Genomic DNA, 24395 nt, shown 5'->3' on the forward strand with positions numbered 1-24395 from the left:
ACGGGCTAGATGTAAACTGCAGATGACCATGTTGTGGTAGTTACCATGGATACCCAAGTGATGTGTGAGCTAACACATAGGCCCAACAGATTCCAAGAAGGCCAGAATCACCAGCGGCACCACCATCGATTGTCAGGTCACCCGGATTCAGCAAATACCAGAGTCCAAAATGATGCAGGTTTATACTGTTAATTTTCAGTTTATCGTTACAGTTGGTGTTATTCCATGTCGGAAGGGACGCAGCTACAGCCAGTGGGGTAACTAGAGACAGGCAGGCAGCTATGTGCAACAAAGGTAGGCGTGTTGTTTTCATATGCAGATCTGAAATATTGTCTTATATGCAAGAGGAGGAGTGATGGGGGTTCAGGCAAAAGCCAGGCTATGGATTGCATTGCTAAATGCTCCATCAGAGTGCAATGGTCGCCTGTCCTTTTTTTAAGTGATGATGTGGGTTTAGCCTGTGCTGTATGTATGTATGGGTGGCTGACTGCCACCCACCCAGAAAGTGTATGGGAGGCTGGTTGGCTGCCAGCCTTCCTTCCATTCCTATGAGTAATGTGAGTGCTCATGAAGGGGACATGGTTGGGTCCACCCCTTTCCCGGTTATCCCCTCTAGGCCTTTTGGCTTAGATCAAGTGTAAAAAAAGAAAGGATCTTGCGACAGATCGCATCCTGAGGCACGTTTTTTTTTGTGTGAATACTTGCACTTGGGTGACTTGTGAGCACATACTGATACATACGTTCCCTATCTGGGGACCATAAATTAAATGGATTTTTGAGAAAGGGAGCTGATTTGGAAGCTTGCTTCTGTCGCCCTATGCATTGACCCGATGTGGCAGTATCTTCGGGTAGTGAACAGTGCACCACCCCATTCCAGTGTTAAACAAGAAAGATTCTCATTTAATCCTCCGTGGGTGAGAATTTGAGTTTGAGAATTGGAGACCAAAATGATGAGTTGCACTGACTGGTTTATGAACGTCTATTCATTTAGCGTTTTAATGACCATGTTTGCACACTGATTGGTGTAAAAAAATAAAATAAAACTAAATAATAATAATCTAGCACACCTGTGCAGGTTTGACATGACATGACAGGTAGCTGTCTTGTGGGTGGTGCTGAATCCTGTTAAATGACATGAGGGTCTCATGCCTATACACAAGGGTGTGTCATTGCTGTTGCTTGACCATGCATTGGTTTCTGTGGTCAGTGAATGATAAAAACAAAATTTACCATCCATTGATGGATGGGAAATCCGCCATGAGGCATTTGTTTTTAGAAACTGCTGCTCACAACCAATGTTGCAATGGAGTGTCTCCATCTGCTGGTGGTATTGGAAAGGCATTAGTGCTATGACAGGGTCTGAAGAAGAAGAAGAAGAAGACGGAAAAAAATATATATAAAAAGAAAAAGAGAGAGAGAGAGAGAGACTGACTTAGTGAGCGAGTGAGTGAGAGAGTGAGAGTGAGTGAGAGTGAATGAGTGAGTGAGTGATTGAGTGAGTGAGTGAGAACAAATGAGTTAAAGCAAGTGAGTGAGAGAGATCGAATGAATGAAAGTCTGAATGACAGAAAGAAAAAAGGATGAAGAAAGAAGCATGAAGAAAAAAAAATGTATATGGAGTTGCTGACATGAGTGCAATCTACAAAGCCGTTGAGGCTGATCCTCATGGGAGGATTATTGCACCAGGACCCTTAGCACTTTTAAAATGCCATTCAATGCCACGGGCTAGATGTAAACTGCAGATGACCATGTTGTGGTAGTTACCATGGATACCCAAGTGATGTGTGAGCTAACACATAGGCCCAACAGATTCCAAGAAGGCCAGAATCACCAGCGGCACCACCATCGATTGTCAGGTCACCCGGATTCAGCAAATACCAGAGTCCAAAATGATGCAGGTTTATACTGTTAATTTTCAGTTTATCGTTACAGTTGGTGTTATTCCATGTCGGAAGGGACGCAGCTACAGCCAGTGGGGTAACTAGAGACAGGCAGGCAGCTATGTGCAACAAAGGTAGGCGTGTTGTTTTCATATGCAGATCTGAAATATTGTCTTATATGCAAGAGGAGGAGTGATGGGGGTTCAGGCAAAAGCCAGGCTATGGATTGCATTGCTAAATGCTCCATCAGAGTGCAATGGTCGCCTGTCCTTTTTTTAAGTGATGATGTGGGTTTAGCCTGTGCTGTATGTATGTATGGGTGGCTGACTGCCACCCACCCAGAAAGTGTATGGGAGGCTGGTTGGCTGCCAGCCTTCCTTCCATTCCTATGAGTAATGTGAGTGCTCATGAAGGGGACATGGTTGGGTCCACCCCTTTCCCGGTTATCCCTTCTAGGCCTTTTGGCTTAGATCAAGTGTAAAAAAAGAAAGGATCTTGCGACAGATCGCATCCTGAGGCACGTTTTTTTTTGTGTGAATACTTGCACTTGGGTGACTTGTGAGCACATACTGATACATACGTTCCCTATCTGGGGACCATAAATTAAATGGATTTTTGAGAAAGGGAGCTGATTTGGAAGCTTGCTTCTGTCGCCCTATGCATTGACCCGATGTGGCAGTATCTTCGGGTAGTGAACAGTGCACCACCCCATTCCAGTGTTAAACAAGAAAGATTCTCATTTAATCCTCCGTGGGTGAGAATTTGAGTTTGAGAATTGGAGACCAAAATGATGAGTTGCACTGACTGGTTTATGAACGTCTATTCATTTAGCGTTTTAATGACCATGTTTGCACACTGATTGGTGTAAAAAAATAAAATAAAACTAAATAATAATAATCTAGCACACCTGTGCAGGTTTGACATGACATGACAGGTAGCTGTCTTGTGGGTGGTGCTGAATCCTGTTAAATGACATGAGGGTCTCATGCCTATACACAAGGGTGTGTCATTGCTGTTGCTTGACCATGCATTGGTTTCTGTGGTCAGTGAATGATAAAAACAAAATTTACCATCCATTGATGGATGGGAAATCCGCCATGAGGCATTTGTTTTTAGAAACTGCTGCTCACAACCAATGTTGCAATGGAGTGTCTCCATCTGCTGGTGGTATTGGAAAGGCATTAGTGCTATGACAGGGTCTGAAGAAGAAGAAGAAGAAGAAGAAGAAGACGGAAAAAAATATATATAAAAAGAAAAAGAGAGAGAGAGAGAGAGACTGACTTAGTGAGCGAGTGAGTGAGAGAGTGAGAGTGAGTGAGAGTGAATGAGTGAGTGAGTGATTGAGTGAGTGAGTGAGTGAGAACAAATGAGTTAAAGCAAGTGAGTGAGAGAGATCGAATGAATGAAAGTCTGAATGACAGAAAGAAAAAAGGATGAAGAAAGAAGCATGAAGAAAAAAAAATGTATATGGAGTTGCTGACATGAGTGCAATCTACAAAGCCGTTGAGGCTGATCCTCATGGGAGGATTATTGCACCAGGACCCTTAGCACTTTTAAAATGCCATTCAATGCCACGGGCTAGATGTAAACTGCAGATGACCATGTTGTGGTAGTTACCATGGATACCCAAGTGATGTGTGAGCTAACACATAGGCCCAACAGATTCCAAGAAGGCCAGAATCACCAGCGGCACCACCATCGATTGTCAGGTCACCCGGATTCAGCAAATACCAGAGTCCAAAATGATGCAGGTTTATACTGTTAATTTTCAGTTTATCGTTACAGTTGGTGTTATTCCATGTCGGAAGGGACGCAGCTACAGCCAGTGGGGTAACTAGAGACAGGCAGGCAGCTATGTGCAACAAAGGTAGGCGTGTTGTTTTCATATGCAGATCTGAAATATTGTCTTATATGCAAGAGGAGGAGTGATGGGGGTTCAGGCAAAAGCCAGGCTATGGATTGCATTGCTAAATGCTCCATCAGAGTGCAATGGTCGCCTGTCCTTTTTTTAAGTGATGATGTGGGTTTAGCCTGTGCTGTATGTATGTATGGGTGGCTGACTGCCACCCACCCAGAAAGTGTATGGGAGGCTGGTTGGCTGCCAGCCTTCCTTCCATTCCTATGAGTAATGTGAGTGCTCATGAAGGGGACATGGTTGGGTCCACCCCTTTCCCGGTTATCCCCTCTAGGCCTTTTGGCTTAGATCAAGTGTAAAAAAAGAAAGGATCTTGCGACAGATCGCATCCTGAGGCACGTTTTTTTTTGTGTGAATACTTGCACTTGGGTGACTTGTGAGCACATACTGATACATACGTTCCCTATCTGGGGACCATAAATTAAATGGATTTTTGAGAAAGGGAGCTGATTTGGAAGCTTGCTTCTGTCGCCCTATGCATTGACCCGATGTGGCAGTATCTTCGGGTAGTGAACAGTGCACCACCCCATTCCAGTGTTAAACAAGAAAGATTCTCATTTAATCCTCTGTGGGTGAGAATTTGAGTTTGAGAATTGGAGACCAAAATGATGAGTTGCACTGACTGGTTTATGAACGTCTATTCATTTAGCGTTTTAATGACCATGTTTGCACACTGATTGGTGTAAAAAAATAAAATAAAACTAAATAATAATAATCTAGCACACCTGTGCAGGTTTGACATGACATGACAGGTAGCTGTCTTGTGGGTGGTGCTGAATCCTGTTAAATGACATGAGGGTCTCATGCCTATACACAAGGGTGTGTCATTGCTGTTGCTTGACCATGCATTGGTTTCTGTGGTCAGTGAATGATAAAAACAAAATTTACCATCCATTGATGGATGGGAAATCCGCCATGAGGCATTTGTTTTTAGAAACTGCTGCTCACAACCAATGTTGCAATGGAGTGTCTCCATCTGCTGGTGGTATTGGAAAGGCATTAGTGCTATGACAGGGTCTGAAGAAGAAGAAGAAGAAGAAGAAGAAGAAGACGGAAAAAAATATATATAAAAAGAAAAAGAGAGAGAGAGAGAGAGACTGACTTAGTGAGCGAGTGAGTGAGAGAGTGAGAGTGAGTGAGAGTGAATGAGTGAGTGAGTGATTGAGTGAGTGAGTGAGTGAGTGAGAACAAATGAGTTAAAGCAAGTGAGTGAGAGAGATCGAATGAATGAAAGTCTGAATGACAGAAAGAAAAAAGGATGAAGAAAGAAGCATGAAGAAAAAAAAATGTATATGGAGTTGCTGACATGAGTGCAATCTACAAAGCCGTTGAGGCTGATCCTCATGGGAGGATTATTGCACCAGGACCCTTAGCACTTTTAAAATGCCATTCAATGCCACGGGCTAGATGTAAACTGCAGATGACCATGTTGTGGTAGTTACCATGGATACCCAAGTGATGTGTGAGCTAACACATAGGCCCAACAGATTCCAAGAAGGCCAGAATCACCAGCGGCACCACCATCGATTGTCAGGTCACCCGGATTCAGCAAATACCAGAGTCCAAAATGATGCAGGTTTATACTGTTAATTTTCAGTTTATCGTTACAGTTGGTGTTATTCCATGTCGGAAGGGACGCAGCTACAGCCAGTGGGGTAACTAGAGACAGGCAGGCAGCTATGTGCAACAAAGGTAGGCGTGTTGTTTTCATATGCAGATCTGAAATATTGTCTTATATGCAAGAGGAGGAGTGATGGGGGTTCAGGCAAAAGCCAGGCTATGGATTGCATTGCTAAATGCTCCATCAGAGTGCAATGGTCGCCTGTCCTTTTTTTAAGTGATGATGTGGGTTTAGCCTGTGCTGTATGTATGTATGGGTGGCTGACTGCCACCCACCCAGAAAGTGTATGGGAGGCTGGTTGGCTGCCAGCCTTCCTTCCATTCCTATGAGTAATGTGAGTGCTCATGAAGGGGACATGGTTGGGTCCACCCCTTTCCCGGTTATCCCCTCTAGGCCTTTTGGCTTAGATCAAGTGTAAAAAAAGAAAGGATCTTGCGACAGATCGCATCCTGAGGCACGTTTTTTTTTGTGTGAATACTTGCACTTGGGTGACTTGTGAGCACATACTGATACATACGTTCCCTATCTGGGGACCATAAATTAAATGGATTTTTGAGAAAGGGAGCTGATTTGGAAGCTTGCTTCTGTCGCCCTATGCATTGACCCGATGTGGCAGTATCTTCGGGTAGTGAACAGTGCACCACCCCATTCCAGTGTTAAACAAGAAAGATTCTCATTTAATCCTCCGTGGGTGAGAATTTGAGTTTGAGAATTGGAGACCAAAATGATGAGTTGCACTGACTGGTTTATGAACGTCTATTCATTTAGCGTTTTAATGACCATGTTTGCACACTGATTGGTGTAAAAAAATAAAATAAAACTAAATAATAATAATCTAGCACACCTGTGCAGGTTTGACATGACATGACAGGTAGCTGTCTTGTGGGTGGTGCTGAATCCTGTTAAATGACATGAGGGTCTCATGCCTATACACAAGGGTGTGTCATTGCTGTTGCTTGACCATGCATTGGTTTCTGTGGTCAGTGAATGATAAAAACAAAATTTACCATCCATTGATGGATGGGAAATCCGCCATGAGGCATTTGTTTTTAGAAACTGCTGCTCACAACCAATGTTGCAATGGAGTGTCTCCATCTGCTGGTGGTATTGGAAAGGCATTAGTGCTATGACAGGGTCTGAAGAAGAAGAAGAAGAAGAAGAAGAAGAAGAAGACGGAAAAAAATATATATAAAAAGAAAAAGAGAGAGAGAGAGAGAGACTGACTTAGTGAGCGAGTGAGTGAGAGAGTGAGAGTGAGTGAGAGTGAATGAGTGAGTGAGTGATTGAGTGAGTGAGTGAGTGAGTGAGTGAGAACAAATGAGTTAAAGCAAGTGAGTGAGAGAGATCGAATGAATGAAAGTCTGAATGACAGAAAGAAAAAAGGATGAAGAAAGAAGCATGAAGAAAAAAAAATGTATATGGAGTTGCTGACATGAGTGCAATCTACAAAGCCGTTGAGGCTGATCCTCATGGGAGGATTATTGCACCAGGACCCTTAGCACTTTTAAAATGCCATTCAATGCCACGGGCTAGATGTAAACTGCAGATGACCATGTTGTGGTAGTTACCATGGATACCCAAGTGATGTGTGAGCTAACACATAGGCCCAACAGATTCCAAGAAGGCCAGAATCACCAGCGGCACCACCATCGATTGTCAGGTCACCCGGATTCAGCAAATACCAGAGTCCAAAATGATGCAGGTTTATACTGTTAATTTTCAGTTTATCGTTACAGTTGGTGTTATTCCATGTCGGAAGGGACGCAGCTACAGCCAGTGGGGTAACTAGAGACAGGCAGGCAGCTATGTGCAACAAAGGTAGGCGTGTTGTTTTCATATGCAGATCTGAAATATTGTCTTATATGCAAGAGGAGGAGTGATGGGGGTTCAGGCAAAAGCCAGGCTATGGATTGCATTGCTAAATGCTCCATCAGAGTGCAATGGTCGCCTGTCCTTTTTTTAAGTGATGATGTGGGTTTAGCCTGTGCTGTATGTATGTATGGGTGGCTGACTGCCACCCACCCAGAAAGTGTATGGGAGGCTGGTTGGCTGCCAGCCTTCCTTCCATTCCTATGAGTAATGTGAGTGCTCATGAAGGGGACATGGTTGGGTCCACCCCTTTCCCGGTTATCCCCTCTAGGCCTTTTGGCTTAGATCAAGTGTAAAAAAAGAAAGGATCTTGCGACAGATCGCATCCTGAGGCACGTTTTTTTTTGTGTGAATACTTGCACTTGGGTGACTTGTGAGCACATACTGATACATACGTTCCCTATCTGGGGACCATAAATTAAATGGATTTTTGAGAAAGGGAGCTGATTTGGAAGCTTGCTTCTGTCGCCCTATGCATTGACCCGATGTGGCAGTATCTTCGGGTAGTGAACAGTGCACCACCCCATTCCAGTGTTAAACAAGAAAGATTCTCATTTAATCCTCCGTGGGTGAGAATTTGAGTTTGAGAATTGGAGACCAAAATGATGAGTTGCACTGACTGGTTTATGAACGTCTATTCATTTAGCGTTTTAATGACCATGTTTGCACACTGATTGGTGTAAAAAAATAAAATAAAACTAAATAATAATAATCTAGCACACCTGTGCAGGTTTGACATGACATGACAGGTAGCTGTCTTGTGGGTGGTGCTGAATCCTGTTAAATGACATGAGGGTCTCATGCCTATACACAAGGGTGTGTCATTGCTGTTGCTTGACCATGCATTGGTTTCTGTGGTCAGTGAATGATAAAAACAAAATTTACCATCCATTGATGGATGGGAAATCCGCCATGAGGCATTTGTTTTTAGAAACTGCTGCTCACAACCAATGTTGCAATGGAGTGTCTCCATCTGCTGGTGGTATTGGAAAGGCATTAGTGCTATGACAGGGTCTGAAGAAGAAGAAGAAGAAGAAGAAGAAGAAGAAGAAGAAGACGGAAAAAAATATATATAAAAAGAAAAAGAGAGAGAGAGAGAGAGACTGACTTAGTGAGCGAGTGAGTGAGAGAGTGAGAGTGAGTGAGAGTGAATGAGTGAGTGAGTGATTGAGTGAGTGAGTGAGTGAGTGAGAACAAATGAGTTAAAGCAAGTGAGTGAGAGAGATCGAATGAATGAAAGTCTGAATGACAGAAAGAAAAAAGGATGAAGAAAGAAGCATGAAGAAAAAAAAATGTATATGGAGTTGCTGACATGAGTGCAATCTACAAAGCCGTTGAGGCTGATCCTCATGGGAGGATTATTGCACCAGGACCCTTAGCACTTTTAAAATGCCATTCAATGCCACGGGCTAGATGTAAACTGCAGATGACCATGTTGTGGTAGTTACCATGGATACCCAAGTGATGTGTGAGCTAACACATAGGCCCAACAGATTCCAAGAAGGCCAGAATCACCAGCGGCACCACCATCGATTGTCAGGTCACCCGGATTCAGCAAATACCAGAGTCCAAAATGATGCAGGTTTATACTGTTAATTTTCAGTTTATCGTTACAGTTGGTGTTATTCCATGTCGGAAGGGACGCAGCTACAGCCAGTGGGGTAACTAGAGACAGGCAGGCAGCTATGTGCAACAAAGGTAGGCGTGTTGTTTTCATATGCAGATCTGAAATATTGTCTTATATGCAAGAGGAGGAGTGATGGGGGTTCAGGCAAAAGCCAGGCTATGGATTGCATTGCTAAATGCTCCATCAGAGTGCAATGGTCGCCTGTCCTTTTTTTAAGTGATGATGTGGGTTTAGCCTGTGCTGTATGTATGTATGGGTGGCTGACTGCCACCCACCCAGAAAGTGTATGGGAGGCTGGTTGGCTGCCAGCCTTCCTTCCATTCCTATGAGTAATGTGAGTGCTCATGAAGGGGACATGGTTGGGTCCACCCCTTTCCCGGTTATCCCCTCTAGGCCTTTTGGCTTAGATCAAGTGTAAAAAAAGAAAGGATCTTGCGACAGATCGCATCCTGAGGCACGTTTTTTTTTGTGTGAATACTTGCACTTGGGTGACTTGTGAGCACATACTGATACATACGTTCCCTATCTGGGGACCATAAATTAAATGGATTTTTGAGAAAGGGAGCTGATTTGGAAGCTTGCTTCTGTCGCCCTATGCATTGACCCGATGTGGCAGTATCTTCGGGTAGTGAACAGTGCACCACCCCATTCCAGTGTTAAACAAGAAAGATTCTCATTTAATCCTCCGTGGGTGAGAATTTGAGTTTGAGAATTGGAGACCAAAATGATGAGTTGCACTGACTGGTTTATGAACGTCTATTCATTTAGCGTTTTAATGACCATGTTTGCACACTGATTGGTGTAAAAAAATAAAATAAAACTAAATAATAATAATCTAGCACACCTGTGCAGGTTTGACATGACATGACAGGTAGCTGTCTTGTGGGTGGTGCTGAATCCTGTTAAATGACATGAGGGTCTCATGCCTATACACAAGGGTGTGTCATTGCTGTTGCTTGACCATGCATTGGTTTCTGTGGTCAGTGAATGATAAAAACAAAATTTACCATCCATTGATGGATGGGAAATCCGCCATGAGGCATTTGTTTTTAGAAACTGCTGCTCACAACCAATGTTGCAATGGAGTGTCTCCATCTGCTGGTGGTATTGGAAAGGCATTAGTGCTATGACAGGGTCTGAAGAAGAAGAAGAAGAAGAAGAAGAAGACGGAAAAAAATATATATAAAAAGAAAAAGAGAGAGAGAGAGAGAGACTGACTTAGTGAGCGAGTGAGTGAGAGAGTGAGAGTGAGTGAGAGTGAATGAGTGAGTGAGTGATTGAGTGAGTGAGTGAGTGAGTGAGAACAAATGAGTTAAAGCAAGTGAGTGAGAGAGATCGAATGAATGAAAGTCTGAATGACAGAAAGAAAAAAGGATGAAGAAAGAAGCATGAAGAAAAAAAAATGTATATGGAGTTGCTGACATGAGTGCAATCTACAAAGCCGTTGAGGCTGATCCTCATGGGAGGATTATTGCACCAGGACCCTTAGCACTTTTAAAATGCCATTCAATGCCACGGGCTAGATGTAAACTGCAGATGACCATGTTGTGGTAGTTACCATGGATACCCAAGTGATGTGTGAGCTAACACATAGGCCCAACAGATTCCAAGAAGGCCAGAATCACCAGCGGCACCACCATCGATTGTCAGGTCACCCGGATTCAGCAAATACCAGAGTCCAAAATGATGCAGGTTTATACTGTTAATTTTCAGTTTATCGTTACAGTTGGTGTTATTCCATGTCGGAAGGGACGCAGCTACAGCCAGTGGGGTAACTAGAGACAGGCAGGCAGCTATGTGCAACAAAGGTAGGCGTGTTGTTTTCATATGCAGATCTGAAATATTGTCTTATATGCAAGAGGAGGAGTGATGGGGGTTCAGGCAAAAGCCAGGCTATGGATTGCATTGCTAAATGCTCCATCAGAGTGCAATGGTCGCCTGTCCTTTTTTTAAGTGATGATGTGGGTTTAGCCTGTGCTGTATGTATGTATGGGTGGCTGACTGCCACCCACCCAGAAAGTGTATGGGAGGCTGGTTGGCTGCCAGCCTTCCTTCCATTCCTATGAGTAATGTGAGTGCTCATGAAGGGGACATGGTTGGGTCCACCCCTTTCCCGGTTATCCCCTCTAGGCCTTTTGGCTTAGATCAAGTGTAAAAAAAGAAAGGATCTTGCGACAGATCGCATCCTGAGGCACGTTTTTTTTTGTGTGAATACTTGCACTTGGGTGACTTGTGAGCACATACTGATACATACGTTCCCTATCTGGGGACCATAAATTAAATGGATTTTTGAGAAAGGGAGCTGATTTGGAAGCTTGCTTCTGTCGCCCTATGCATTGACCCGATGTGGCAGTATCTTCGGGTAGTGAACAGTGCACCACCCCATTCCAGTGTTAAACAAGAAAGATTCTCATTTAATCCTCCGTGGGTGAGAATTTGAGTTTGAGAATTGGAGACCAAAATGATGAGTTGCACTGACTGGTTTATGAACGTCTATTCATTTAGCGTTTTAATGACCATGTTTGCACACTGATTGGTGTAAAAAAATAAAATAAAACTAAATAATAATAATCTAGCACACCTGTGCAGGTTTGACATGACATGACAGGTAGCTGTCTTGTGGGTGGTGCTGAATCCTGTTAAATGACATGAGGGTCTCATGCCTATACACAAGGGTGTGTCATTGCTGTTGCTTGACCATGCATTGGTTTCTGTGGTCAGTGAATGATAAAAACAAAATTTACCATCCATTGATGGATGGGAAATCCGCCATGAGGCATTTGTTTTTAGAAACTGCTGCTCACAACCAATGTTGCAATGGAGTGTCTCCATCTGCTGGTGGTATTGGAAAGGCATTAGTGCTATGACAGGGTCTGAAGAAGAAGAAGAAGAAGACGGAAAAAAATATATATAAAAAGAAAAAGAGAGAGAGAGAGAGAGACTGACTTAGTGAGCGAGTGAGTGAGAGAGTGAGAGTGAGTGAGAGTGAATGAGTGAGTGAGTGATTGAGTGAGTGAGTGAGAACAAATGAGTTAAAGCAAGTGAGTGAGAGAGATCGAATGAATGAAAGTCTGAATGACAGAAAGAAAAAAGGATGAAGAAAGAAGCATGAAGAAAAAAAAATGTATATGGAGTTGCTGACATGAGTGCAATCTACAAAGCCGTTGAGGCTGATCCTCATGGGAGGATTATTGCACCAGGACCCTTAGCACTTTTAAAATGCCATTCAATGCCACGGGCTAGATGTAAACTGCAGATGACCATGTTGTGGTAGTTACCATGGATACCCAAGTGATGTGTGAGCTAACACATAGGCCCAACAGATTCCAAGAAGGCCAGAATCACCAGCGGCACCACCATCGATTGTCAGGTCACCCGGATTCAGCAAATACCAGAGTCCAAAATGATGCAGGTTTATACTGTTAATTTTCAGTTTATCGTTACAGTTGGTGTTATTCCATGTCGGAAGGGACGCAGCTACAGCCAGTGGGGTAACTAGAGACAGGCAGGCAGCTATGTGCAACAAAGGTAGGCGTGTTGTTTTCATATGCAGATCTGAAATATTGTCTTATATGCAAGAGGAGGAGTGATGGGGGTTCAGGCAAAAGCCAGGCTATGGATTGCATTGCTAAATGCTCCATCAGAGTGCAATGGTCGCCTGTCCTTTTTTTAAGTGATGATGTGGGTTTAGCCTGTGCTGTATGTATGTATGGGTGGCTGACTGCCACCCACCCAGAAAGTGTATGGGAGGCTGGTTGGCTGCCAGCCTTCCTTCCATTCCTATGAGTAATGTGAGTGCTCATGAAGGGGACATGGTTGGGTCCACCCCTTTCCCGGTTATCCCCTCTAGGCCTTTTGGCTTAGATCAAGTGTAAAAAAAGAAAGGATCTTGCGACAGATCGCATCCTGAGGCACGTTTTTTTTTGTGTGAATACTTGCACTTGGGTGACTTGTGAGCACATACTGATACATACGTTCCCTATCTGGGGACCATAAATTAAATGGATTTTTGAGAAAGGGAGCTGATTTGGAAGCTTGCTTCTGTCGCCCTATGCATTGACCCGATGTGGCAGTATCTTCGGGTAGTGAACAGTGCACCACCCCATTCCAGTGTTAAACAAGAAAGATTCTCATTTAATCCTCCGTGGGTGAGAATTTGAGTTTGAGAATTGGAGACCAAAATGATGAGTTGCACTGACTGGTTTATGAACGTCTATTCATTTAGCGTTTTAATGACCATGTTTGCACACTGATTGGTGTAAAAAAATAAAATAAAACTAAATAATAATAATCTAGCACACCTGTGCAGGTTTGACATGACATGACAGGTAGCTGTCTTGTGGGTGGTGCTGAATCCTGTTAAATGACATGAGGGTCTCATGCCTATACACAAGGGTGTGTCATTGCTGTTGCTTGACCATGCATTGGTTTCTGTGGTCAGTGAATGATAAAAACAAAATTTACCATCCATTGATGGATGGGAAATCCGCCATGAGGCATTTGTTTTTAGAAACTGCTGCTCACAACCAATGTTGCAATGGAGTGTCTCCATCTGCTGGTGGTATTGGAAAGGCATTAGTGCTATGACAGGGTCTGAAGAAGAAGAAGAAGAAGAAGACGGAAAAAAATATATATAAAAAGAAAAAGAGAGAGAGAGAGAGAGAGACTGACTTAGTGAGCGAGTGAGTGAGAGAGTGAGAGTGAGTGAGTGAGTGATTGAGTGAGTGAGTGAGTGAGTGAGAACAAATGAGTTAAAGCAAGTGAGTGAGAGAGATCGAATGAATGAAAGTCTGAATGACAGAAAGAAAAAAGGATGAAGAAAGAAGCATGAAGAAAAAAAAATGTATATGGAGTTGCTGACATGAGTGCAATCTACAAAGCCGTTGAGGCTGATCCTCATGGGAGGATTATTGCACCAGGACCCTTAGCACTTTTAAAATGCCATTCAATGCCACGGGCTAGATGTAAACTGCAGATGACCATGTTGTGGTAGTTACCATGGATACCCAAGTGATGTGTGAGCTAACACATAGGCCCAACAGATTCCAAGAAGGCCAGAATCACCAGCGGCACCACCATCGATTGTCAGGTCACCCGGATTCAGCAAATACCAGAGTCCAAAATGATGCAGGTTTATACTGTTAATTTTCAGTTTATCGTTACAGTTGGTGTTATTCCATGTCGGAAGGGACGCAGCTACAGCCAGTGGGGTAACTAGAGACAGGCAGGCAGCTATGTGCAACAAAGGTAGGCGTGTTGTTTTCATATGCAGATCTGAAATATTGTCTTATATGCAAGAGGAGGAGTGATGGGGGTTCAGGCAAAAGCCAGGCTATGGATTGCATTGCTAAATGCTCCATCAGAGTGCAATGGTCGCCTGTCCTTTTTTTAAGTGATGATGTGGGTTTAGCCTGTGCTGTATGTATGTATGGGTGGCTGACTGCCACCCACCCAGAAAGTGTATGGGAGGCTGGTTGGCTGCCAGCCTTCCTTCCATTCCTATGAGTAATGTGAGTGCTCATGAAGGGGACATGGTTGGGTCCACCCCTTTCCCGGTTATCCCCTCTAGGCCTTTTGGCTTAGATCAAGTGTAAAAAAAGAAAGGATCTTGCGACAGATCGCATCCTGAGGCACGTTTTTTTTTGTGTGAATACTTGCACTTGGGTGACTTGTGAGCACATACTGATACATACGTTCCCTATCTGGGGACCATAAATTAAATGGATTTTTGAGAAAGGGAGCTGATTTGGAAGCTTGCTTCTGTCGCCCTATGCATTGACCCGATGTGGCAGTATCTTCGGGTAGTGAACAGTGCACCACCCCATTCCAGTGTTAAACAAGAAAGATTCTCATTTAATCCTCCGTGGGTGAGAATTTGAGTTTGAGAATTGGAGACCAAAATGATGAGTTGCACTGACTGGTTTATGAACGTCTATTCATTTAGCGTTTTAATGACCATGTTTGCACACTGATTGGTGTAAAAAAATAAAATAAAACTAAATAATAATAATCTAGCACACCTGTGCAGGTTTGACATGACATGACAGGTAGCTGTCTTGTGGGTGGTGCTGAATCCTGTTAAATGACATGAGGGTCTCATGCCTATACACAAGGGTGTGTCATTGCTGTTGCTTGACCATGCATTGGTTTCTGTGGTCAGTGAATGATAAAAACAAAATTTACCATCCATTGATGGATGGGAAATCCGCCATGAGGCATTTGTTTTTAGAAACTGCTGCTCACAACCAATGTTGCAATGGAGTGTCTCCATCTGCTGGTGGTATTGGAAAGGCATTAGTGCTATGACAGGGTCTGAAGAAGAAGAAGAAGAAGAAGACGGAAAAAAATATATATAAAAAGAAAAAGAGAGAGAGAGAGAGAGACTGACTTAGTGAGCGAGTGAGTGAGAGAGTGAGAGTGAGTGAGAGTGAATGAGTGAGTGAGTGATTGAGTGAGTGAGTGAGTGAGTGAGAACAAATGAGTTAAAGCAAGTGAGTGAGAGAGATCGAATGAATGAAAGTCTGAATGACAGAAAGAAAAAAGGATGAAGAAAGAAGCATGAAGAAAAAAAAATGTATATGGAGTTGCTGACATGAGTGCAATCTACAAAGCCGTTGAGGCTGATCCTCATGGGAGGATTATTGCACCAGGACCCTTAGCACTTTTAAAATGCCATTCAATGCCACGGGCTAGATGTAAACTGCAGATGACCATGTTGTGGTAGTTACCATGGATACCCAAGTGATGTGTGAGCTAACACATAGGCCCAACAGATTCCAAGAAGGCCAGAATCACCAGCGGCACCACCATCGATTGTCAGGTCACCCGGATTCAGCAAATACCAGAGTCCAAAATGATGCAGGTTTATACTGTTAATTTTCAGTTTATCGTTACAGTTGGTGTTATTCCATGTCGGAAGGGACGCAGCTACAGCCAGTGGGGCAACTAGAGACAGGCAGGCAGCTATGTGCAACAAAGGTAGGCGTGTTGTTTTCATATGCAGATCTGAAATATTGTCTTATATGCAAGAGGAGGAGTGATGGGGGTTCAGGCAAAAGCCAGGCTATGGATTGCATTGCTAAATGCTCCATCAGAGTGCAATGGTCGCCTGTCCTTTTTTTAAGTGATGATGTGGGTTTAGCCTGTGCTGTATGTATGTATGGGTGGCTGACTGCCACCCACCCAGAAAGTGTATGGGAGGCTGGTTGGCTGCCAGCCTTCCTTCCATTCCTATGAGTAATGTGAGTGCTCATGAAGGGGACATGGTTGGGTCCACCCCTTTCCCGGTTATCCCCTCTAGGCCTTTTGGCTTAGATCAAGTGTAAAAAAAGAAAGGATCTTGCGACAGATCGCATCCTGAGGCACGTTTTTTTTTGTGTGAATACTTGCACTTGGGTGACTTGTGAGCACATACTGATACATACGTTCCCTATCTGGGGACCATAAATTAAATGGATTTTTGAGAAAGGGAGCTGATTTGGAAGCTTGCTTCTGTCGCCCTATGCATTGACCCGATGTGGCAGTATCTTCGGGTAGTGAACAGTGCACCACCCCATTCCAGTGTTAAACAAGAAAGATTCTCATTTAATCCTCCGTGGGTGAGAATTTGAGTTTGAGAATTGGAGACCAAAATGATGAGTTGCACTGACTGGTTTATGAACGTCTATTCATTTAGCGTTTTAATGACCATGTTTGCACACTGATTGGTGTAAAAAAATAAAATAAAACTAAATAATAATAATCTAGCACACCTGTGCAGGTTTGACATGACATGACAGGTAGCTGTCTTGTGGGTGGTGCTGAATCCTGTTAAATGACATGAGGGTCTCATGCCTATACACAAGGGTGTGTCATTGCTGTTGCTTGACCATGCATTGGTTTCTGTGGTCAGTGAATGATAAAAACAAAATTTACCATCCATTGATGGATGGGAAATCCGCCATGAGGCATTTGTTTTTAGAAACTGCTGCTCACAACCAATGTTGCAATGGAGTGTCTCCATCTGCTGGTGGTATTGGAAAGGCATTAGTGCTATGACAGGGTCTGAAGAAGAAGAAGAAGAAGAAGAAGAAGAAGAAGAAGACGGAAAAAAATATATATAAAAAGAAAAAGAGAGAGAGAGAGAGAGACTGACTTAGTGAGCGAGTGAGTGAGAGAGTGAGAGTGAGTGAGAGTGAATGAGTGAGTGATTGAGTGAGTGAGTGAGTGAGTGAGAACAAATGAGTTAAAGCAAGTGAGTGAGAGAGATCGAATGAATGAAAGTCTGAATGACAGAAAGAAAAAAGGATGAAGAAAGAAGCATGAAGAAAAAAAAATGTATATGGAGTTGCTGACATGAGTGCAATCTACAAAGCCGTTGAGGCTGATCCTCATGGGAGGATTATTGCACCAGGACCCTTAGCACTTTTAAAATGCCATTCAATGCCACGGGCTAGATGTAAACTGCAGATGACCATGTTGTGGTAGTTACCATGGATACCCAAGTGATGTGTGAGCTAACACATAGGCCCAACAGATTCCAAGAAGGCCAGAATCACCAGCGGCACCACCATCGATTGTCAGGTCACCCGGATTCAGCAAATACCAGAGTCCAAAATGATGCAGGTTTATACTGTTAATTTTCAGTTTATCGTTACAGTTGGTGTTATTCCATGTCGGAAGGGACGCAGCTACAGCCAGTGGGGTAACTAGAGACAGGCAGGCAGCTATGTGCAACAAAGGTAGGCGTGTTGTTTTCATATGCAGATCTGAAATATTGTCTTATATGCAAGAGGTGGAGTGATGGGGGTTCAGGCAAAAGCCAGGCTATGGATTGCATTGCTAAATGCTCCATCAGAGTGCAATGGTCGCCTGTCCTTTTTTTAAGTGATGATGTGGGTTTAGCCTGTGCTGTATGTATGTATGGGTGGCTGACTGCCACCCACCCAGAAAGTGTATGGGAGGCTGGTTGGCTGCCAGCCTTCCTTCCATTCCTATGAGTAATGTGAGTGCTCATGAAGGGGACATGGTTGGGTCCACCCCTTTCCCGGTTATCCCCTCTAGGCCTTTTGGCTTAGATCAAGTGTAAAAAAAGAAAGGATCTTGCGACAGATCGCATCCTGAGGCACGTTTTTTTTTGTGTGAATACTTGCACTTGGGTGACTTGTGAGCACATACTGATACATACGTTCCCTATCTGGGGACCATAAATTAAATGGATTTTTGAGAAAGGGAGCTGATTTGGAAGCTTGCTTCTGTCGCCCTATGCATTGACCCGATGTGGCAGTATCTTCGGGTAGTGAACAGTGCACCACCCCATTCCAGTGTTAAACAAGAAAGATTCTCATTTAATCCTCCGTGGGTGAGAATTTGAGTTTGAGAATTGGAGACCAAAATGATGAGTTGCACTGACTGGTTTATGAACGTCTATTCATTTAGCGTTTTAATGACCATGTTTGCACACTGATTGGTGTAAAAAAATAAAATAAAACTAAATAATAATAATCTAGCACACCTGTGCAGGTTTGACATGACATGACAGGTAGCTGTCTTGTGGGTGGTGCTGAATCCTGTTAAATGACATGAGGGTCTCATGCCTATACACAAGGGTGTGTCATTGCTGTTGCTTGACCATGCATTGGTTTCTGTGGTCAGTGAATGATAAAAACAAAATTTACCATCCATTGATGGATGGGAAATCCGCCATGAGGCATTTGTTTTTAGAAACTGCTGCTCACAACCAATGTTGCAATGGAGTGTCTCCATCTGCTGGTGGTATTGGAAAGGCATTAGTGCTATGACAGGGTCTGAAGAAGAAGAAGAAGAAGAAGAAGAAGAAGAAGACGGAAAAAAATATATATAAAAAGAAAAAGAGAGAGAGAGAGAGAGAGAGAGAGAGACTGACTTAGTGAGCGAGTGAGTGAGAGAGTGAGAGTGAGTGAGAGTGAATGAGTGAGTGAGTGATTGAGTGAGTGAGTGAGTGAGTGAGTGAGAACAAATGAGTTAAAGCAAGTGAGTGAGAGAGATCGAATGAATGAAAGTCTGAATGACAGAAAGAAAAAAGGATGAAGAAAGAAGCATGAAGAAAAAAAAATGTATATGGAGTTGCTGACATGAGTGCAATCTACAAAGCCGTTGAGGCTGATCCTCATGGGAGGATTATTGCACCAGGACCCTTAGCACTTTTAAAATGCCATTCAATGCCACGGGCTAGATGTAAACTGCAGATGACCATGTTGTGGTAGTTACCATGGATACCCAAGTGATGTGTGAGCTAACACATAGGCCCAACAGATTCCAAGAAGGCCAGAATCACCAGCGGCACCACCATCGATTGTCAGGTCACCCGGATTCAGCAAATACCAGAGTCCAAAATGATGCAGGTTTATACTGTTAATTTTCAGTTTATCGTTACAGTTGGTGTTATTCCATGTCGGAAGGGACGCAGCTACAGCCAGTGGGGTAACTAGAGACAGGCAGGCAGCTATGTGCAACAAAGGTAGGCGTGTTGTTTTCATATGCAGATCTGAAATATTGTCTTATATGCAAGAGGAGGAGTGATGGGGGTTCAGGCAAAAGCCAGGCTATGGATTGCATTGCTAAATGCTCCATCAGAGTGCAATGGTCGCCTGTCCTTTTTTTAAGTGATGATGTGGGTTTAGCCTGTGCTGTATGTATGTATGGGTGGCTGACTGCCACCCACCCAGAAAGTGTATGGGAGGCTGGTTGGCTGCCAGCCTTCCTTCCATTCCTATGAGTAATGTGAGTGCTCATGAAGAGGACATGGTTGGGTCCACCCCTTTCCCGGTTATCCCCTCTAGGCCTTTTGGCTTAGAGCAAGTGTAAAAAAAGAAAGGATCTTGCGACAGATCGCATCCTGAGGCACGTTTTTTTTTGTGTGAATACTTGCACTTGGGTGACTTGTGAGCACATACTGATACATACGTTCCCTATCTGGGGACCATAAATTAAATGGATTTTTGAGAAAGGGAGCTGATTTGGAAGCTTGCTTCTGTCGCCCTATGCATTGACCCGATGTGGCAGTATCTTCGGGTAGTGAACAGTGCACCACCCCATTCCAGTGTTAAACAAGAAAGATTCTCATTTAATCCTCCGTGGGTGAGAATTTGAGTTTGAGAATTGGAGACCAAAATGATGAGTTGCACTGACTGGTTTATGAACGTCTATTCATTTAGCGTTTTAATGACCATGTTTGCACACTGATTGGTGTAAAAAAATAAAATAAAACTAAATAATAATAATCTAGCACACCTGTGCAGGTTTGACATGACATGACAGGTAGCTGTCTTGTGGGTGGTGCTGAATCCTGTTAAATGACATGAGGGTCTCATGCCTATACACAAGGGTGTGTCATTGCTGTTGCTTGACCATGCATTGGTTTCTGTGGTCAGTGAATGATAAAAACAAAATTTACCATCCATTGATGGATGGGAAATCCGCCATGAGGCATTTGTTTTTAGAAACTGCTGCTCACAACCAATGTTGCAATGGAGTGTCTCCATCTGCTGGTGGTATTGGAAAGGCATTAGTGCTATGACAGGGTCTGAAGAAGAAGAAGAAGAAGAAGAAGAAGAAGAAGACGGAAAAAAATATATATAAAAAGAAAAAGAGAGAGAGAGAGAGAGAGACTGACTTAGTGAGCGAGTGAGTGAGAGAGTGAGAGTGAGTGAGTGAGTGATTGAGTGAGTGAGTGAGTGAGTGAGTGAGAACAAATGAGTTAAAGCAAGTGAGTGAGAGAGATCGAATGAATGAAAGTCTGAATGACAGAAAGAAAAAAGGATGAAGAAAGAAGCATGAAGAAAAAAAAATGTATATGGAGTTGCTGACATGAGTGCAATCTACAAAGCCGTTGAGGCTGATCCTCATGGGAGGATTATTGCACCAGGACCCTTAGCACTTTTAAAATGCCATTCAATGCCACGGGCTAGATGTAAACTGCAGATGACCATGTTGTGGTAGTTACCATGGATACCCAAGTGATGTGTGAGCTAACACATAGGCCCAACAGATTCCAAGAAGGCCAGAATCACCAGCGGCACCACCATCGATTGTCAGGTCACCCGGATTCAGCAAATACCAGAGTCCAAAATGATGCAGGTTTATACTGTTAATTTTCAGTTTATCGTTACAGTTGGTGTTATTCCATGTCGGAAGGGACGCAGCTACAGCCAGTGGGGTAACTAGAGACAGGCAGGCAGCTATGTGCAACAAAGGTAGGCGTGTTGTTTTCATATGCAGATCTGAAATATTGTCTTATATGCAAGAGGAGGAGTGATGGGGGTTCAGGCAAAAGCCAGGCTATGGATTGCATTGCTAAATGCTCCATCAGAGTGCAATGGTCGCCTGTCCTTTTTTTAAGTGATGATGTGGGTTTAGCCTGTGCTGTATGTATGTATGGGTGGCTGACTGCCACCCACCCAGAAAGTGTATGGGAGGCTGGTTGGCTGCCAGCCTTCCTTCCATTCCTATGAGTAATGTGAGTGCTCATGAAGGGGACATGGTTGGGTCCACCCCTTTCCCGGTTATCCCCTCTAGGCCTTTTGGCTTAGATCAAGTGTAAAAAAAGAAAGGATCTTGCGACAGATCGCATCCTGAGGCACGTTTTTTTTGTGTGAATACTTGCACTTGGGTGACTTGTGAGCACATACTGATACATACGTTCCCTATCTGGGGACCATAAATTAAATGGATTTTTGAGAAAGGGAGCTGATTTGGAAGCTTGCTTCTGTCGCCCTATGCATTGACCCGATGTGGCAGTATCTTCGGGTAGTGAACAGTGCACCACCCCATTCCAGTGTTAAACAAGAAAGATTCTCATTTAATCCTCCGTGGGTGAGAATTTGAGTTTGAGAATTGGAGACCAAAATGATGAGTTGCACTGACTGGTTTATGAACGTCTATTCATTTAGCGTTTTAATGACCATGTTTGCACACTGATTGGTGTAAAAAAATAAAATAAAACTAAATAATAATAATCTAGCACACCTGTGCAGGTTTGACATGACATGACAGGTAGCTGTCTTGTGGGTGGTGCTGAATCCTGTTAAATGACATGAGGGTCTCATGCCTATACACAAGGGTGTGTCATTGCTGTTGCTTGACCATGCATTGGTTTCTGTGGTCAGTGAATGATAAAAACAAAATTTACCATCCATTGATGGATGGGAAATCCGCCATGAGGCATTTGTTTTTAGAAACTGCTGCTCACAACCAATGTTGCAATGGAGTGTCTCCATCTGCTGGTGGTATTGGAAAGGCATTAGTGCTATGACAGGGTCTGAAGAAGAAGAAGAAGAAGAAGAAGAAGACGGAAAAAAATATATATAAAAAGAAAAAGAGAGAGAGAGAGAGAGACTGACTTAGTGAGCGAGTGAGTGAGAGAGTGAGAGTGAGTGAGTGAGTGATTGAGTGAGTGAGTGAGTGAGTGAGAACAAATGAGTTAAAGCAAGTGAGTGAGAGAGATCGAATGAATGAAAGTCTGAATGACAGAAAGAAAAAAGGATGAAGAAAGAAGCATGAAGAAAAAAAAATGTATATGGAGTTGCTGACATGAGTGCAATCTACAAAGCCGTTGAGGCTGATCCTCATGGGAGGATTATTGCACCAGGACCCTTAGCACTTTTAAAATGCCATTCAATGCCACGGGCTAGATGTAAACTGCAGATGACCATGTTGTGGTAGTTACCATGGATACCCAAGTGATGTGTGAGCTAACACATAGGCCCAACAGATTCCAAGAAGGCCAGAATCACCAGCGGCACCACCATCGATTGTCAGGTCACCCGGATTCAGCAAATACCAGAGTCCAAAATGATGCAGGTTTATACTGTTAATTTTCAGTTTATCGTTACAGTTGGTGTTATTCCATGTCGGAAGGGACGCAGCTACAGCCAGTGGGGTAACTAGAGACAGGCAGGCAGCTATGTGCAACAAAGGTAGGCGTGTTGTTTTCATATGCAGATCTGAAATATTGTCTTATATGCAAGAGGAGGAGTGATGGGGGTTCAGGCAAAAGCCAGGCTATGGATTGCATTGCTAAATGCTCCATCAGAGTGCAATGGTCGCCTGTCCTTTTTTTAAGTGATGATGTGGGTTTAGCCTGTGCTGTATGTATGTATGGGTGGCTGACTGCCACCCACCCAGAAAGTGTATGGGAGGCTTGTTGGCTGCCAGCCTTCCTTCCATTCCTATGAGTAATGTGAGTGCTCATGAAGGGGACATGGTTGGGTCCACCCCTTTCCCGGTTATCCCCTCTAGGCCTTTTGGCTTAGATCAAGTGTAAAAAAAGAAAGGATCTTGCGACAGATCGCATCCTGAGGCACGTTTTTTTTTGTGTGAATACTTGCACTTGGGTGACTTGTGAGCACATACTGATACATACGTTCCCTATCTGGGGACCATAAATTAAATGGATTTTTGAGAAAGGGAGCTGATTTGGAAGCTTGCTTCTGTTGCCCTATGCATTGACCCGATGTGGCAGTATCTTCGGGTAGTGAACAGTGCACCACCCCATTCCAGTGTTAAACAAGAAAGATTCTCATTTAATCCTCCGTGGGTGAGAATTTGAGTTTGAGAATTGGAGACCAAAATGATGAGTTGCACTGACTGGTTTATGAACGTCTATTCATTTAGCGTTTTAATGACCATGTTTGCACACTGATTGGTGTAAAAAAATAAAATAAAACTAAATAATAATAATCTAGCACACCTGTGCAGGTTTGACATGACATGACAGGTAGCTGTCTTGTGGGTGGTGCTGAATCCTGTTAAATGACATGAGGGTCTCATGCCTATACACAAGGGTGTGTCATTGCTGTTGCTTGACCATGCATTGGTTTCTGTGGTCAGTGAATGATAAAAACAAAATTTACCATCCATTGATGGATGGGAAATCCGCCATGAGGCATTTGTTTTTAGAAACTGCTGCTCACAACCAATGTTGCAATGGAGTGTCTCCATCTGCTGGTGGTATTGGAAAGGCATTAGTGCTATGACAGGGTCTGAAGAAGAAGAAGAAGAAGAAGAAGAAGACGGAAAAAAATATATATAAAAAGAAAAAGAGAGAGAGAGAGAGAGACTGACTTAGTGAGCGAGTGAGTGAGAGAGTGAGAGTGAGTGAGAGTGAATGAGTGAGTGAGTGATTGAGTGAGTGAGTGAGTGAGTGAGAACAAATGAGTTAAAGCAAGTGAGTGAGAGAGATCGAATGAATGAAAGTCTGAATGACAGAAAGAAAAAAGGATGAAGAAAGAAGCATGAAGAAAAAAAAATGTATATGGAGTTGCTGACATGAGTGCAATCTACAAAGCCGTTGAGGCTGATCCTCATGGGAGGATTATTGCACCAGGACCCTTAGCACTTTTAAAATGCCATTCAATGCCACGGGCTAGATGTAAACTGCAGATGACCATGTTGTGGTAGTTACCATGGATACCCAAGTGATGTGTGAGCTAACACATAGGCCCAACAGATTCCAAGAAGGCCAGA

At 43.4% G+C, this 24395-nt stretch overlaps 14 pseudogenes; all 14 read left to right on the forward strand.

The window, feature by feature from the left end:
- The first annotated feature begins 605 nt into the window (after positions 1-605).
- LOC130286878 (U2 spliceosomal RNA) lies at positions 606-869 on the forward strand (annotated as a pseudogene).
- A 1456-nt stretch (positions 870-2325) lies between these two features.
- LOC130285992 (U2 spliceosomal RNA) lies at positions 2326-2589 on the forward strand (annotated as a pseudogene).
- Positions 2590-4058: 1469 nt separating this feature from the next.
- On the forward strand, positions 4059-4322 carry LOC130286879 (U2 spliceosomal RNA; annotated as a pseudogene).
- A 1476-nt stretch (positions 4323-5798) lies between these two features.
- Positions 5799-6062, forward strand: LOC130286880 (U2 spliceosomal RNA; annotated as a pseudogene).
- Positions 6063-7545: 1483 nt separating this feature from the next.
- LOC130286881 (U2 spliceosomal RNA) lies at positions 7546-7809 on the forward strand (annotated as a pseudogene).
- A 1485-nt stretch (positions 7810-9294) lies between these two features.
- On the forward strand, positions 9295-9558 carry LOC130286882 (U2 spliceosomal RNA; annotated as a pseudogene).
- Positions 9559-11031: 1473 nt separating this feature from the next.
- On the forward strand, positions 11032-11295 carry LOC130286883 (U2 spliceosomal RNA; annotated as a pseudogene).
- Positions 11296-12751: 1456 nt separating this feature from the next.
- LOC130286884 (U2 spliceosomal RNA) lies at positions 12752-13015 on the forward strand (annotated as a pseudogene).
- A 1455-nt stretch (positions 13016-14470) lies between these two features.
- Positions 14471-14734, forward strand: LOC130286885 (U2 spliceosomal RNA; annotated as a pseudogene).
- Positions 14735-16201: 1467 nt separating this feature from the next.
- LOC130286886 (U2 spliceosomal RNA) lies at positions 16202-16465 on the forward strand (annotated as a pseudogene).
- Positions 16466-17943: 1478 nt separating this feature from the next.
- On the forward strand, positions 17944-18207 carry LOC130286887 (U2 spliceosomal RNA; annotated as a pseudogene).
- A 1493-nt stretch (positions 18208-19700) lies between these two features.
- LOC130289712 (U2 spliceosomal RNA) lies at positions 19701-19964 on the forward strand (annotated as a pseudogene).
- Positions 19965-21435: 1471 nt separating this feature from the next.
- On the forward strand, positions 21436-21698 carry LOC130288827 (U2 spliceosomal RNA; annotated as a pseudogene).
- Positions 21699-23157: 1459 nt separating this feature from the next.
- LOC130289425 (U2 spliceosomal RNA) lies at positions 23158-23421 on the forward strand (annotated as a pseudogene).
- Positions 23422-24395: the final 974 nt, after the last annotated feature.

This window comes from Hyla sarda, chromosome 8 (genome assembly GCF_029499605.1).
Source record: "Hyla sarda isolate aHylSar1 chromosome 8, aHylSar1.hap1, whole genome shotgun sequence".
NCBI classification, from domain to species: domain Eukaryota; kingdom Metazoa; phylum Chordata; class Amphibia; order Anura; family Hylidae; genus Hyla; species Hyla sarda.